Source organism: Staurois parvus, unplaced genomic scaffold (assembly GCF_062004578.1).
Source record: "Staurois parvus isolate SC_StPar_1 unplaced genomic scaffold, SC_StPar_1.0 ptg001515l, whole genome shotgun sequence".
NCBI classification, from domain to species: Eukaryota; Metazoa; Chordata; class Amphibia; order Anura; family Ranidae; genus Staurois; species Staurois parvus.
The window spans coordinates 58,976-75,604 of record NW_028319311.1 but is presented as its reverse complement, the minus strand read 5'-3'; positions in this window follow the sequence as shown (position 1 = coordinate 75,604).

The window sequence follows — 16,629 nt, the reverse complement described above, 5'->3', positions numbered from 1 at the left end:
TGGGAGCGCGCTCCCACCACAATGACAGGTATGCAAATATGTGGCCCCACGGGAAAAAAGCCCAGTTCTGTGAGGCCACTAATATGTGTGACGTCAGCGCCAAGGGGTTAATATCGCTTTAAAGGGTAAGTTCCCCAAAATGGGCTTAAAAGATCTAAAAAGATTAAAAAAAGATTGTACGCTCTGATGAGCAGGGCCCTCTGAATCCTCCTGTATTCATTTGTATTGTACTGTCTCCCAGGGGCGGACTGACAACTCATGGGGCCCCCGGGCAATAGGGGATCATGGGGCCCCTGTGTCCTTGCCCAAACTAAAAAAAGCCTATGAAAAAGTTACCAGGGGCATCTCATGGGGCCCCCTACTGATACCGGGCCCTCAGGCAGTGCCCGAGTTTCCAAATGGTCAGTCCGCCCCTGCTGTCTCCCCTTATGTTGTAAAGTGCTGCATAAACTGTTGGCGCGATATAAATCCTGAATAATAATAATAATAATAAAAAAATTAATAATAACATAAAAATGTTTTGTAAACAGGTGATTCCTATATTTGTTCAATTCATATTGCTGTAGATCAGTTTTACATATAATGAAAAAAAAAAAACAACAAAATTTATTCTAAACATAAAACATTTATAAAAATAAAAACTCCCATAAAAATATTCAGCTTTTACCGGTGATAAGAACAGAGACCTATGGAATGCGTACCGAAAACTGATCCCATTAAATAAAATTAGAATGGACATAATAATGGTTTCAGCAATAAAATGCACTGGGAATGGAACAAAATAGATTGCAAATAAATTGATCAATATTAATATTAAATTCCACCAAACATTCACTAGAGTCTAATTAGCAGAAAAGCAAATCCTCGGCATATTAAAATCTATCCTACGGAGTGAAAAAAGAACCGCTGGAAGATGAAACAACAAAAGGCAATGAATGATGAAACAGATCAGCAATACACAATCAATAACATAGGTTGTTGGGTTGTTGTTGTTTTTCTTTGCTGTCTGTGTTCTATTTGGGATCTGTAAATCATGTTTGTTCCCCATTTGGGACATTGGAAGTGGTATTTTTGATATAGGTGGTGCATGGTGGGCTAAGCTTGGCTTCTTACAAGGTGGTATCAAAAAGTTTCAAGACTAGTTTTGTAACACGTCAACAGATGGCAGCAGAGGGCTGCACACACAGTCACATGGAGCACTGACCTTTCATAAGTCCGTGTGCCAAAAGACATGTTCCTGTGTCCATCGGGAGCTGTGCAACTGGTGCTGTTCTGACCACATGCATTAACATGTCTGCTATTTCATCATGGACAGGAAGTTAGAACAAAGAGCAAACGTAAAATTCTGCATTAAAATGGGCAAAATCTGCCACAGGGACGTTTGGCATGATTCAGCAAATTTACGGCGATGCTGCAATAAGTTGTTTGAGGTGTTATGTGTGGCGCTCGTGGAAGAACATCACTGGGAGATGACGAGAGATCAGGAAGACCTTCACCAAGCTCAACCCCTGAAAGTGCCCTCTTCCCGAAGGTGAAGATCCAACTCAAAGGTCACCATTTTGACAACATTACAGAGATCAGTTGATTACTTTTTGACTGATTCAAATTGTTCTGAAAATTTAGAATTTGTTAAAAAAATGTATATTCTAAATGAAACTAAATTAATTTCATAAAAATGTGTTACTGTTTCATTCAGAGTTTCGGATACATCTGAATCTCTGAATAACTAAAATGTTGTCCAAATTTATATTCAGACCGAAACGAATTACACATGTCTACCCTATTTATTAATACTATATGTTATGGACTTGGAGCATCTTCTAGCAGCAGAATATGATAGGCTAGAGCAATACACAACCACCTGGGACTCCTGGACCGTGTTCTATGACTCAGTGGAATTTCCAGTCATAGCCCCTTCATGCTGGAAATACAACATTCCATTGTCTTGGCCATGCTGGATTATCTCACCTTCTTCCCAATCCTTCTCTTGAAACTCTCCAACTAATGTATATTCTCCTACCCCTCTCCTCTTTCTTTCTTTCCTTTCCTCTCAAACTGTTCTTTCTCTTTCTTTCTTTCTTTCTTTCTTTCTTTCTTTCTTTCTTTCTTTCTTTCTTTCTTTCTTTCTTTCTTTCTTTTCTTTCTTTCTTTCTTTCTTTCTCTCCCTCTTTCTCCCTCTTTCTCTCTCTCTCTTTCTCTCCCTCTTTCTCTCTCTCTCTTTCTCTCTCTCTTTCTCTCCCTCCCCCTCTCCATCTTTCTCTCCATCTTTCTCTCCCTCCTTCTCTCCCTCCTTCTCTTTCTTTCTTTCTTTCTTTCTTTCTTTCTTTCTTCCTTTCTCTCCCTCTTTCTCTCCCTCCTTCTCTTTCTTTCTTTCTTTCTTTCTTTCTCTCCCTCTTTCTTTCCCTCTTTCTCTCCCTCCTTCTCTCCCTCCTTCTCTCCCTCCTTCTCTCTCTCTCTCTTTCTCTTTCTTTCTTTCTTTCTTTCTTTCTTTCTTTCTTTTCTTTCTTTCTTTCTTTCTTTCTTTCTCTCCCTCTTTCTCCCTCTTTCTCTCTCTCTCTTTCTCTCCCTCTTTCTCTCTCTCTCTTTCTCTCTCTCTTTCTCTCCCTCCCCCTCTCCATCTTTCTCTCCATCTTTCTCTCCCTCCTTCTCTCCCTCCTTCTCTTTCTTTCTTTCTTTCTTTCTTTCTTTCTTTCTTTCTTTCTTTCTTTCTTCCTTTCTCTCCCTCTTTCTCTCCCTCCTTCTCTTTCTTTCTTTCTTTCTTTCTTTCTTTCTTTCTTTCTTTCTTTCTTTCTTTCTTTCTCTCCCTCTTTCTTTCCCTCTTTCTCTCCCTCCTTCTCTCCCTCCTTCTCTCCCTCCTTCTCTCTCTCTCTCTTTCTCTTTCTTTCTTTCTTTCTTTCTTTCTTTCTTTCTTTCTTTTTCTCTCTTTCTTTCTTTCAAAATCTACTATGGTGACAATAAAAAATGTCTTACTAAGAAAAATACAATGTAGATACATTGTCAATGACTTTTGGGCAGGTAAAAGTTATAAAGAACATATGGTGTTCTTTCTGGTAGTTATATAGCGCCGTCACTGTACGCAGCGCTTTACATATATATTGTACATTCACATCAGTCCCTAACCCTCAAGGGGTGTACAATCTAGGGTCCCTAACTCACATTCATACATACACATACTAGAGGCAATTTATACGGGATCCAACTAACCTCCTAGCATGTCTTTGGAGTACCCAGATGAAACCCACGCAGGCACAGGAAGAACATGGAAACTCCAGGCAGGTGGTGCCATGGCTGGGATTTGAACCAACAACCCTAGTACTGCCAGGCGGAAGTGCTAACCACTTAGCCACTGTGCTGCCCAATTTAGGGCAATAATCTGTTTGGATATCAGTGGTGTATATGTTCTTTCCTACATCATATTTATATATGTATCTATGGGGTGGATTTACTAAAACGGGCGCACTCAAAATCTGGTGCAGCTATGCATGGTAGCCAATCAGCTTCTAATGTCAGTTGGTTCAATCAGGTTTTAAAATAAAATCTGGAAGCTGATTGGTTTCTATGCGAAGCTGCATCAGATTTTGCACTCTCCAGTTTTAGTAAATAACCCCCAATGTGTCTCCTGAATGATACTCTTAACCCCCCTGGCGGTATTCCCGAGTGTAGCTCGGGGTAAAGTTTCAGTACCAAAAGCGGTAACCCCGAGCTACACTCGGGAATACACTGCAGCGTTGCATAGGGAGTCCCTGCAGCGCTTACCTTGTCCTTCGCTCCCGCGATGTGTCCTCTGCAGCGTCCCCGGCCATCTCCTCCGGCCGATGCCGGCATCCGGCTTCCGTGTTCCGGTCCCTGTTCCGGCGGCAAATTTGACATTTTTTAAAAATTTCATTTTTTTAAAAATGATTATTACATAGTAAAACATTGCTGTTTCAAACCATTTCACATACATTTTGTCCCGAGTGCTTTGTCCGGCGCCCTGCCTGCATTTTGACTGTTCTTTCTGCCTGGAAACTGAGAAACATCCATGGCGTCCAAAAAGCGTCCCTTTAGGTCAGACGCGGTTTTAGACCGGCTAGAGAACAGCGATAGTAAATCAGAACCACTTGCAGAATTGAGTGATAATGATTGGTGGGGGAAATTCCTCATCAGACACTAAAAACGATTCTGCGACTTTACTCAGTGATGTGCGAACTTGGCGCTCTATTTCACATTTCAGTGTTTTTGGTTTGATTATATTATTGAATTAAATTTATTATTATTATATTATTATTTTTTATGATTATTTATTCAATTATAATTTATGATTTCGTGTTTCAAGTTTTATCATACCCGGGATGTTTACTAGACTCTTGTTCAGACAGATTTCAGTGAGTTATTCCTAAGGATTACAGCCTACAATAAAAAAAATACATATTTCCATGCAAAATAATGGTACCGCTTTCAGCACCAAAAATCTGAAATAATCATACCGCTAGGGAGGTTAAATGTACGCCACTATATTACTATAAAAACTATTATTATTATATAGGATTTATATAGCGCCAACAGTTTACGTGGCACTTTACAACATAAGGGCGGACAGTACCACTACAATACAAATGAATACAGGAGGTATTAGAGGACACTGCTCTGCAGAGCTTACAATCTAAGAGGGAGGGTCAATTGATACAAAAGGTACAGGAAATGAACACAGCCATCACATCTAATGACTGCCATGCTGCATTATATTACATTTTTGTTTTGGGGTTTAATACCGCTTTAAATTGTCAGTCCACCAAAATGGGCTTAAAAGATATAAAAATGTTTAGTAAATTCCTATATTTGTTCAGTTCATATTGTGGTATATCAATTCACATTGAAAATGAGATTTAAAAAAATGAAATGTGTTCTAAATAGAAAACATTTATAAAAATAAAAACTCCCTTAAATATATACAGATATAACCGGTGATCTGAATACAGACCTATGGAATGCGTACCGAAAACGGATCCTATTAAAAAAATTAGAATGGACATAATAATGGTTTCAGCAATAAAATGCACTGGGAATGGAACAAAATAGATTGCGAATAAGTTGATCAATATTAATATTAAATTCCACCAAACATTCACCAGAGTCTAATTAGCAGAAAAAGAAATCATCAGCATGTTAAAATCTATCCTACGAAGTGAAAAAAGAACTGCTGGAAGATGAAACAACATTATTATTATTATACAGGATTTATATATTATTATTATTATTATACAGGTTTTATATATTATTATTATTATTATTATTATACAGGATTTATATATTATTATTATTATACAGGTTTTATATATTATTATTATTATTATTATACAGGTTTTATATATTATTATTATTATACAGGATTTATATATTATTATTATAATACAGGATTTATATATTATTATTATTATACAGGATTTATATATTATTATTATTATTATTATACAGGTTTTACATATTATTATTATTATTATTATACAGGATTTATATATTATTATTATTATACAGGTTTTACATATTATTATTATTATTATTATACAGGATTTATATATTATTATTATTATTATACAGGTTTTACATATTATTATTATTATTATTATACAGGATTTATATATTATTATTATTATTATACAGGTTTTACATATTATTATTATTATTATTATACAGGATTTATATATTATTATTATTATACAGGATTTATATATTATTATTATTATACAGGTTTTACATATTATTATTATTATTATACAGGTTTTTTATATTATTATTATTATACAGGATTTATATATTATTATTATTATACAGGTTTTATATATTATTATTATTATTATACAGGTTTTATATATTATTATTATTATACAGGATTTATATATTATTATTATAATACAGGATTTATATATTATTATTATTATTATACAGGTTTTACATATTATTATTATTATTATTATACAGGATTTATATATTATTATTATTATTATACAGGTTTTACATATTATTATTATTATTATTATACAGGATTTATATATTATTATTATTATACAGGATTTATATATTATTATTATTATACAGGTTTTACATATTATTATTATTATTATACAGGTTTTATATATTATTATTATTATACAGGATTTATATATTATTATTATTATTATACAGGATTTATATATTATTATTATTATTATACAGGATTTATATATTATTATTATTATACAGGATTTATATATTATTATTATTATACAGGATTTATGGCGCCAACAGTTTGCTCAGCGCTTTACAATATAACGGGAGACAATACAGCAACAATACAGTTCAATACAAGAGGGTTAGGAGGGCCCTGATCCTGGGAGCTTACAATCTAAGAATTATTATTATTACAATACAGGATTTATATATTATTATACAGGATTTATGGCGCCAACAGTTTGCTCAGTGCTTTACAATATAACGGGAGACAATACAGCAACAATACAGTTCAATACAAGAGGGTTAGGAGGGCCTGATCCTTGGAGCTAACAATCTAGGATAATAATCTAACATGATTATTATTATTATTAATAATAATATACAGGATTTATATAGCACCAACAGTTTACATTTCACTTTACAACATAAAGGCAGACAGTACCACTACAATACAAATGAATACAGGAGGGATCAGAGAGCCCTGCTTGGTTGAGCATACAATCTAAGAGGGAGGGTCAATTGATGTAAAAGTTAATAACAGTGGGGGATGGGCTGATGGAGAAATTGCATGTAAAGCTGCTAGGTAGGGGCAGGATAGGCCTCTCTGAAGAGATGACTTTTTAGGGATCATCTAAAAGTGGAGAGAGTACGAGATCAATGGACACTGCATGTAAAGCTGCTAGGTAGGGGCAGGAATGGCCTCTCTGAAGAGATGACTTTTTAGGGATCATCTAAAAGTGGAGAGAGTAGGAGATCAATGGACACTGCATGTACAGCTGCTAGGTAGGGGCAGGATAGGCCTCTCTGAAGAGATGACTTTTTAGGGATCATCTAAAAGTGGACAGAGTAGGAGATCAATGAACAATGCATGTACAGCTGCTAGGCAGGGGCAGGATAGGTCTCTCTGAAGAGATGACTTTTTAGGGATCATCTAAAAGTGGACAGAGTAGGAGATCCTCGGACACATTGGGGAAAGGAGTTCCAGAGGATGGGAGCTGCTCTGGAGAAGTCCTGGAGGCGAGCATGGGAGGAGGCGACAAGGGAGCCAGACAGCGGGAGGTCTTATAATTGTCTTTTTGTATTGTTCATGATAAATCAATAAAATAAAGTTGAACTAAGAAACTTTATCCAGTAAAACACGATTCAAAACACACTGAAAAATTAGATTTGGGTTTCCACAAGCTTTAACCATTTTAAAGCTGTTTTTTTAGACTAGAGCTCTTCTTTAAAATGTATTCAAGCATTTATAAAAGCATTCTGGTAGAAGACAGAATGCCTTCATGTATTTTTACTACTAGCTGCCTCACTAGAAGCAGAGAAACCATTATCTGGGCACTCATTAACATTGTAGTCATCCATCACCACCTACACGTGCCAGGAACGGTGGTAGTAAACTCATGACATGTCAGGAACAGTAATGTTAAAACTTTGCTGCATTCTGGCTCTTGGCCCAGACTGGAGAAGGACCTTGTACTACATGAATGACATTTCCCAGCCTGTCCGCATTTCTACGAAGCTGCAATGCTTGTCTTCTCACCGGGACCTTTGCTTTCTGTGCAGTTTCTAACTGTGATATTTGTGTTTGCTTGTTCTTTTGCTCATGACCTGCCACGTCTACATGTGGAGGAAAACGAAGGGCAGATGTGATGCACGTGGATGATTGGACCACGTACTGTAACGTGATTTGACAAGGCTAAGACTGGCAGATGGCATTCAGTATGGACTTAAACGATTGCCAGAGAACCTTCAAATTATGGCAAGATCCAAGACAACCGCAAATAGGATTCTGAAGTTTTCTTGCTAAATTTATAAATGTGTGCTTGTGTACATCTTAAAAACTCATTATCTGCCCCCATTGCGCTGATTGAGTACCTCCTATACTAGTAAGAGATGCTTCATGTGCCCCTGACTAGAGTTGATCTTGAAATTCAGATGACCTTAGGTTGGAAATAAATTTCATGAATTTGGATTCCGTGAGTCAAATCTGAATTTCAGTGTTAATTTTGGCAGTTATCAAATCCAAAAAGACTTCGGGAAGAAAGGAACCCAAGGCTGCTCCGAAGGATGTTTCTACGGTATATTTGATTCTGCTGTTGCCTGGGAACCCTTAGCTTGGCCTTCAGTTCCACCAGACTCCAACCTTCTTTCTTTGTATAGATCTTTGTATCTTAGTAGAGCCCTTAAAGGAAGTGTCTCAGCTGTTTTTTAAGTGTTCTTTCATGGCGACCACTTCCTGTTATCTCACATATACAGTCAGGTCCATAAATATTGGGACATCGACACAATTCTAACATTTTTGGCTCTATACACCACCACAATGGATTTGAAATGAAACAAACAAGATGTGCTTTAACTGCAGACTGTCAGCTTTAATTTGAGGGTATTTACATCCAAATCAGGTGAACAGTATTGGAATTACAACACTTTGCATATGTGCCTCCCACTTCTTAAGGGACCAAAAGTAATGGGACAGAATAATAATCATAAATCAAACTTTCACTTTTTAATACTTGGTTGCAAATCCTTTGCAGTCAATTACAGCCTGAAGTCTGGAACGCATAGACATCACCAGACGCTGGGTTTCATCCCTGGTGATGCTCTGCCAGGCCTCTACTGCAACTGTCTTCAGTTCCTGCTTGTTCTTGGGGCATTTTCCCTTCAGTTTTGTCTTCAGCAAGTGAAATGCATGCTCAATCGGATTCAGGTCAGGTGATTGACTTGGCCATTGCAGAACATTCCACTTCTTTCCCTTAAAAAACTCTTTGGTTGCTTTTGCAGTCTGCTTTGGGTCATTGTCCATCTGCACTGTGAAGCGTCCAATGAGTTGTGAAGCATTTGGCTGAATATGAGCAGATAATATTGCCCGGAACACTTCAGAATTCATCCGGCTGCTTTTGTCAGCAGTCACATCATCAATAAATACAAGAGAACCAGTTCCATTGGCAGCCATACATGCCCACGCCATGACACTACCACCACCATGCTTCACTGATGAGGTGGTATGCTTAGGATCATGAGCAGTTCCTTCTCCATACTCTTCTCTTCCCATCACTCTGGTACAAGTTGATGTTGGTCTCATCTGTCCATAGGATGTTGTTCCAGAACTGTGAAGGCTTTTTTAGATGTCGTTTGGCAAACTCTAATCTGGCCTTCCTGTTTTTGAGGCTCACCAATGGTTTCCATCTTGTGGTGAACCCTCTGTATTCACTCTGCTGAAGTCTTCTCTTGATTGTTGACTTTGACACACATACACCTACCTCCTGGAGAGTGTTCCTGATCTGGCCAACTGTTGTGAAGGGTGTTTTCTTCATCAGGGAAAGAATTCTTCAGTCATCCACCACAGTTGTTTTCCGTGGTCTTCCGGGTCTTTTGGTGTTGCTGAGCTCACTGGTGCATTCCTTCTTTTTAAGAATGTTCCAAACAGTTGTTTTGGCCACGCCTAATGTTTTTGCTATCTATCTGATGGGTTTGTTTTGTTTTTTCAGCCTAATGATGGCTTGCTTCACTGATGGTGACAGCACTTTGGATCTCATCTTGAGAGTTGACAGCAACAGATTCCAAATGCAAATAGCACACTTGAAATGAACTCTAGACCTTTTATCTGCTCATTGTAATTGGGATAATGAGGGAATAACACACACCTGGCCATGGAACAGCTAAGAAGCCAATTGTCCCATTACTTTTGGTCCCTTAAAAAGTGGGAGGCACATATGCAAACTGTTGTAATTCCTACACCGTTCACCTGATTTGGATGTAAATACCCTCAAATTAAAGCTGACAGTCCGCAGTTAAATTACATCTTGTTCGTTTAATTTCAAATCCATTGTGGTGGTGTATACAGCCAAAAATGTTAGAATTGTGTCGATGTCCAAATATTTATGGACCTGACTGTATATTCTTATTATTATAGCCAAATTTACCACCCTAACTCCTCCCACAGTTTTTACACTACATAGACAGTAATATACCGAAACGTGCGGATTGTTCCCGATTGGTGTGCTATTACTTTGTGCAACGTTTCGCCGAATGGTTCACTAAATATCGGCATTTTTGTGGTGAAATTGGTCCCATAGGAATGAATGGTGGAATGTTCAAAACTAGAGTGTGAGCTGACAATAGCTAGAGTGTGAGCTGAAAAATCAGGACATGATTTCTAAACTGCCATCACTCCCTCATTTTCAAGCCCACCTACACAAATCTTATATCAAAACGTTCAGCTATCCCTGCTGCCACTAAAAATGTCCACGGCTAAGCCATAGTCCTGATAGTTTTCATATGACCATTTGTTTGCAACTCACGCCGCCCATTGACATTCATTGAAACTCCACTCTAGCCAACTCAAATGTGAAGGGCAATTTCTAAACTGCGACTGTGCCTTCATTTTTAATATTTCAGAGACATACTATGCAGCAAAATGTAGGTCTGGGTCTTGTGATTCTCACAATATAAAGCTCTTCTGTGTAGGATTTATAATTTTTAAACTACAACTGTTTGAAGATGGCAACCGCCAGTGAAGTGAGCAAGTTGGAGCAGTTTGTTTTTAACCACTCTTCTCTGCCCTTGCTGTAGAGTGAGTTGCAATAGGAACCCAGGTGTGTAAGCAGGCAGCAGAGTAACAAGCCACTCCCCCCAGTTACTCCGCCCACTCCAGTTGTAGACTACTTGTGGAGGCAAGAACACTTCACACAATTTCCCCAGAAATTGTAGATTTTCTAGTTTTACTCTATCATCTCATCGGGGGGCTACCAGGAGCATCTCCATTCTGCACAATTTTGCATCATTTTCTACTCTGTATTACACACTTGTAGCGCACAGACCTCTGAAGGGTTCTATCCCGAAGAAGGTACAAGCAACCAGGCACACAGCAGCTTCCCAGATTTCTGCAAAAGAACCAGGCAGAAAGTGTTTTTTCGGATTTACAGCTTGAAGAACTTGAATAGGGTATAGGGTGAGCCTTAGGATACCCCAAATCTAGTGAAAACTACAGGACACTCTCTAGTATTAGTGGACCTCTTCAGGGTAAGCCTCTTGTGCTAGAAAATATGGACATACAGCTCAGGGGAATCCCACGGTGGAAGCAGCCCTGAGCCTGCAATTTGGTCTGCTTCTCAAAAAGGGGTTAGGAAACAACAACCTCTCTAGGATCTCTATCTCTCAGGCCTCTACTCATTGTGTCCCCATGTACATGGATGCCTCCTTCTAGTACCAGCCAGACCCTGTACCCTGAGCCTGCAGGCCAGATCCTCAGCAGACTTTCATTCAATTGTCCTCGGCGTTTTTAGCAATAGACCCTCCAGCTCTCCCTGAGCTCCTGCAGTCTTCAGCTAAGTTGCCCAGGAGGGCAGCCAGCCCCTCCAGTCTGGGTTTTTTTCCACCAGGAAAAGGACCCAGCTGTTCTAGGCCCCAGATTATTTAGGCACACCTTAGCCCCTTGATGGTCACCCTCCTGACCAGGTATTAGCTGAGGCTACATGAATATGCAACCCGGGGGTCTGCCTCTTCCAATCCACTCTGTTCCAGAACTTACCAGAATACAAGGGAAAGCAGTGGCGTCAGCAACCAGCAGGACCCAGAACAGCCAAAAGCAACCAAATCCTGTTCCACTGGCCACAGAGGAGCCAACAACTAAATTTACCTGCCAGCAAAATAACTAGGATGGTGCTACACACCTCTTGGAGGACAGTTTGCATCAACCTTTATGGATGTTATGGGAAGAAACCAACATCGTTCAACTGTCTCCCAAAGGCAGCTGCTAATCCTATGTCGTGGATAGATTCAATTGGAAATGGGAATTTATTGGCTGATCAGGAAGTAAATTTAAATAGAGCTTTAGAGATAAGCCACTCTCAAACCAAGAGGGCCCAAGAACCATGGTGACCTTGGGTTGAAATGAAAAAAATTAAAGCACCTCATGGATAAATCTATAGGACAGTATACAGGAAAGTGGTTTATATTATTATTATTATACAGTATTTATATAGCACCAAAGGGTTTGCTCAGCGCTGTACAGTAGAAAGGGGGACAGAACATGAGACAAGACAGTAACAATACAATACACGAGGGGTTCGAGGGCCCTACTCTTTCGAGCTTACAATCTAGGAGGGAGGGGGTAGTGGTACAGGAGGAAGTGGCTGTGGGGGATGGAGTGGTGGGAGGAGTGGAGGAGGTTAGTTGTTAGGTGAGGTCAGGTGTTAGGTGAGGTTGGGGTAGGCTTCCCTGAAGAGGAGGGTTTTCAGGGTGCGCCTGAAGGTGAGGAGGGTAGGTGACAGTCTGATGGATTGGGGTAGGGAGTTCCAGAGCATGGGGGAAGTCCTGGAGAAGTCCTGCAATCGGGCGTGGGAGGAGGAGACCAGGGAGCTAGAGCGTAGGAGGTCCTGTGAGGAGCGGAGGGCACGGTTAGGGTAGTATTTGGGTATCAGGTCGATTATGTAGTTTGTGGCGGCGTTGTGAATGGCTTTGTAGGTGCTGGCTTCAATCCAAAGCCGATTTGTTTCAGAGGTTTTGTAAACCCCCCTTCTTCAGGGCTAATATCTATTTTTCTATATTTATCTATTTTATATTTATCTAATAGCTTTCCAAACAGATCATCAGGTCCAAAAGGAAGTTCTTGTTCCAAATAAATATATCAAAAATAGAATTTAAATGTTTCCAATTGACATAAATCACTGGCTGGTACAACAAGGGAATCAGAGGCCCAATTTCTATATCTTAACTGCTTTAAAAAAATGATGGCTGAGATACAATTAGTAATTATGAAAAACACAATAAATCATCCTGCAGATTTTTATATGAAAGCCCTATATGGTCCTAATTGTAATTATCACTGTGACTGTAACTAAAGTAGAATAAGTAAAAGATAATGTCTTAAACATGTTCAACTCATCAAAATTTATGATCCTGGTAGCTCTGTGCATAACATACAATGTGTTACCTATTGATAGATCATAAAATAACCTGATTTGATCAATGTGATGTTTAATGGCAGCTGAAAAAAAGGAGCTTTTACTAGAAGAGATTCATAATTCAACAGCGATCAATAGCCAGTCAATGTGCTACTTAGACAATGTAATGTTATTCAATTCATCTCTACTCGGTGCAGATGGTAATCAAGAACCAAATGCAAAGTCGATACCAAAAACAAAGCCTTATTTATCATTTATATTATATGTAATAATTTATGTGCATGTCTAAATGAAGTGAAATAATATACTGTAAGATGTAAACTTACTGACACAAATACATATAAATTGTCTCCCTCCAGCCTTCTCTCCTTCTCACACAGGCTTCCTTCTCTTTGTCCCCATCTGATTCTGCTAATTGTCCTCTCCCATTTCTTGTTTCTTCCCTCTCTCGCCTTCCCTTTCTGTTTCTGCTCATTCTCTTCCTCTCCTCTCCCCTTGTCAATCTATCCAGCTTCTCTCATTCTTTCCTCTTGTCGTTTTCTCCCTCTACTCTCTTTCTTTCACTGTCTCCTTCTCCTTTCTCCTACTGTCACCCTTTCCCACTCCTCTCCCCATGTCATTCTCTCCCTTCATTTCCCTATGACACTCCCTTCCTCTCCTCTTCCTATCCTCTCCCCTGTCACTCTTTATCTCTCCCCTCCACAAGTAACTCTCTCCCTCTCCTTTCCCTCTCTTCTCTTTCACTCTCTACTTCTCCTCTCCCCTGTCACTCTCTATCTCTCCTCTCCACAAGTCATTCTCTACTCACCCACAGACATCCTCTCCTCTCCTCTCTCCTCCCCTCTCTTCTCCTCTCTCCTATCTTCTTTCCTCTCCCCTCTCTTTTCCTCTCTTCTCCACCTCTCTCCTCTTTTCTCTCCTCTCCTCACCCCTTTCTCCTCTCCTCTTCACCTCTCCTCTCGCCTTCTCTCCGCTCCTTTCCTTCCCTCTCTCCTCTCTACCTCTTTCCTCTCATCTCCTCTCTACCTCTTGCCTCTCATCTCTTCTCCCCTGTCTCCGCTTTTCTCCACCTCTCCTCTCCCCAGGCACACTCTCCCTCTCCCTGTCTCTCTTGACTCCTCACCCCATGTCACTCTTTCCATCTTCTTTTTCCTGTTACTCTTTCCCTCTCCTCTCCTCTGGCACTCACTTTTTTTTCCACTCTCCTTTCACTGTCTCCCTCTCCCTCAGTCACTCTCTATCTGTTGCCTCCATAAGTCTCTCTCTCTCTCTCTCTCTCTCTCTCTCTCTCTCTCTTTTCCCTCTCCTCTCCCCTGTCACTGTCTCCCTCAGTCACTCTCTATCTGTTCCCTCCACAAGTCTCTCTCTCTCTCTCTCTCTCTCTCTCTCTGTCTCTCTCTCTCTCTCTCTCTCTCTCTCTCTCCCCTTTTCCTCTCCTCTCCCCTGTCACTGTCTCCCTCTGTCACTCTCTATCTGTTCCCCCCACAAGTCTCTCTCTCTCTCTCTCTCTCTCTCTCTCTCTCTCTCTCTCTCTCTCTCTCTCTCTCTCTCTCTTCCCTCTCCTCTCCCCTGTCACTGTCTCCCTCTGTGACTCTGTATCTGTTCCCCCCACAAGTCTCTCTCTCTCTCTCTCTCTCTCTCTCTCTCTCTCTCTCTCTTCCCTCTCCTCTCCCCTGTCACTGTCTCCCTCTGTCACTCTCTATCTGTTCCCCCCACAAGTCTCTCTCTCTCCCCCCCCCCCCTCTCTCTTCCCTCTCCTCTCCCCTGTCACTGTCTCCCTCTGTCACTCTCTATCTGTTCCCTCCACAAGTCTCTCTCTCTCTCTCTCTCTCTCTCTTTTCCCTCTCCTCTCCCCTGTCACTGTCTCCCTCTGTCACTCTCTATCTGTTCCCTCCACAAGTCTCTCACTCACTCTCTCTCTCTCTCTCTCTCTCTCTCGCTTCCCTCTCCTCTCCCCTGTCACTGTCTCCCTCTGTCACTCTCTATCTGTTCCCCCCACAAGTCTCTCTCTCTCTCCCCCTCTCTCTCTCTCTTCCCTCTCCTCTCCCCTGTCACTGTCTCCCTCTGTCACTCTCTATCTGTTCCCTCCACAAGTCTCCCACTCTCTCTCTCCCCCCCTCTCTCTCTCTTTTCCCTCTCCTCTCCCCTGTCACTGTCTCCCTCTGTCACTCTCTATCTGTTCCCTCCACAAGTCACTCTCTCTCTCTCTCTCTCTCCCTCTCTCTCTATCTCTCTCTCTCTCTCTCTCCCTCTCTTCCCTCTCCTCTCCCCTGTCACTGTCTCCCTCTCCCTTCATCTCACTTGAAGGAATTTATGGAAAATGTATTGGCTAAAAGCATCAACTACACCAACGCGTTTCGGCAGAACAGCCTTCCCTTTTCTTCAGGCTCTGGGTAGTCGATGTTAATAGTCTGGCCAGAATGGACTAAAGGACATGTGTTAAGGCTGGCTGAGGTTATATTACTATAGTTACATCAGAACCGGCTTTCACTTTTAATGATCCAGTGCTATCACCAGGGTCACTGATAAAGCAATACCGCTGGCCCTCCTGTACCAGGACCGGGCTCCATCAGCTCAAAAGGGGGGGGCGGGCACTGGCCAATCAGAAGAACCGGCTGTACTGCCTTATCGCTGACACTGATCTTTTTGTGACTCCCCCTGCAGAGCTGCCAGCTTCTCCTCCTCTCTCTCTCCGTCGGCTGTGCTGCAGGGGAATCCATTCTAGTATTTGTGTCTCCCCCCACTGCTCTGATCATCTCCTCCTTCCTACTGTCCAGGCCCCCCTTTGTGCCCCTTTCACCTGCTGTCTTCCTCTATGTCCCCTTTCCCTCGCAATAACGCTTGCTTCCCTCTTCTCCCTCCCTCCATCCCTCCTGAGGGCAGACTGGGGGGGTCATTATAGTGTGGCAGGGGAGGGGGGCTGGTAAATATATCATATTTACTGACCTCTTTCTTACCTGAATGAACACAGTGAGCAATCGGTGCTGACCACTCACTGTGTTCATTCATCACTGAAGCATAGTGAACTGTGTTTATTATGCTTCAGTTTGTGAATGAACCGGATCCCCTGTACAGAGCGCTTTGTATTCATTCGTCTTCAGTGCAGCTAATGCTGCAGAGAAGGGAACTGAGGAATCTATGTCCTAATTCCCCTTCTGTATCCCAAAAGTAAAACTGTGTGTAAAACTGTGTTTACTAAACAGTTCTTAAACATTGTGCTGATGTCACTGTCAGGGCGCAGTGCATTGTGGGGTGCAGTGGGCGAACAGCCCACCAAACACCCTTACCATTCATTTATTCGCCGAACAAACAAACAGTCCATGTCAAACTTTTTGGAGTTTCAAAAACACTTATAAAACACCTGCTTTTGAAGCTAGTGTAAACTTTGCTTAGGTGTCCATTCATGTTCTCAAGCCCCCTTCCCTATGTAGGCCTATAGTATGTTATACACCCTAATCACATTGCTGTGCTGTCCATTTCATCTCCACTTGGATCCAAGGGTTGACATAGGTAGGTAGATAGATAGATACAGTTGCAA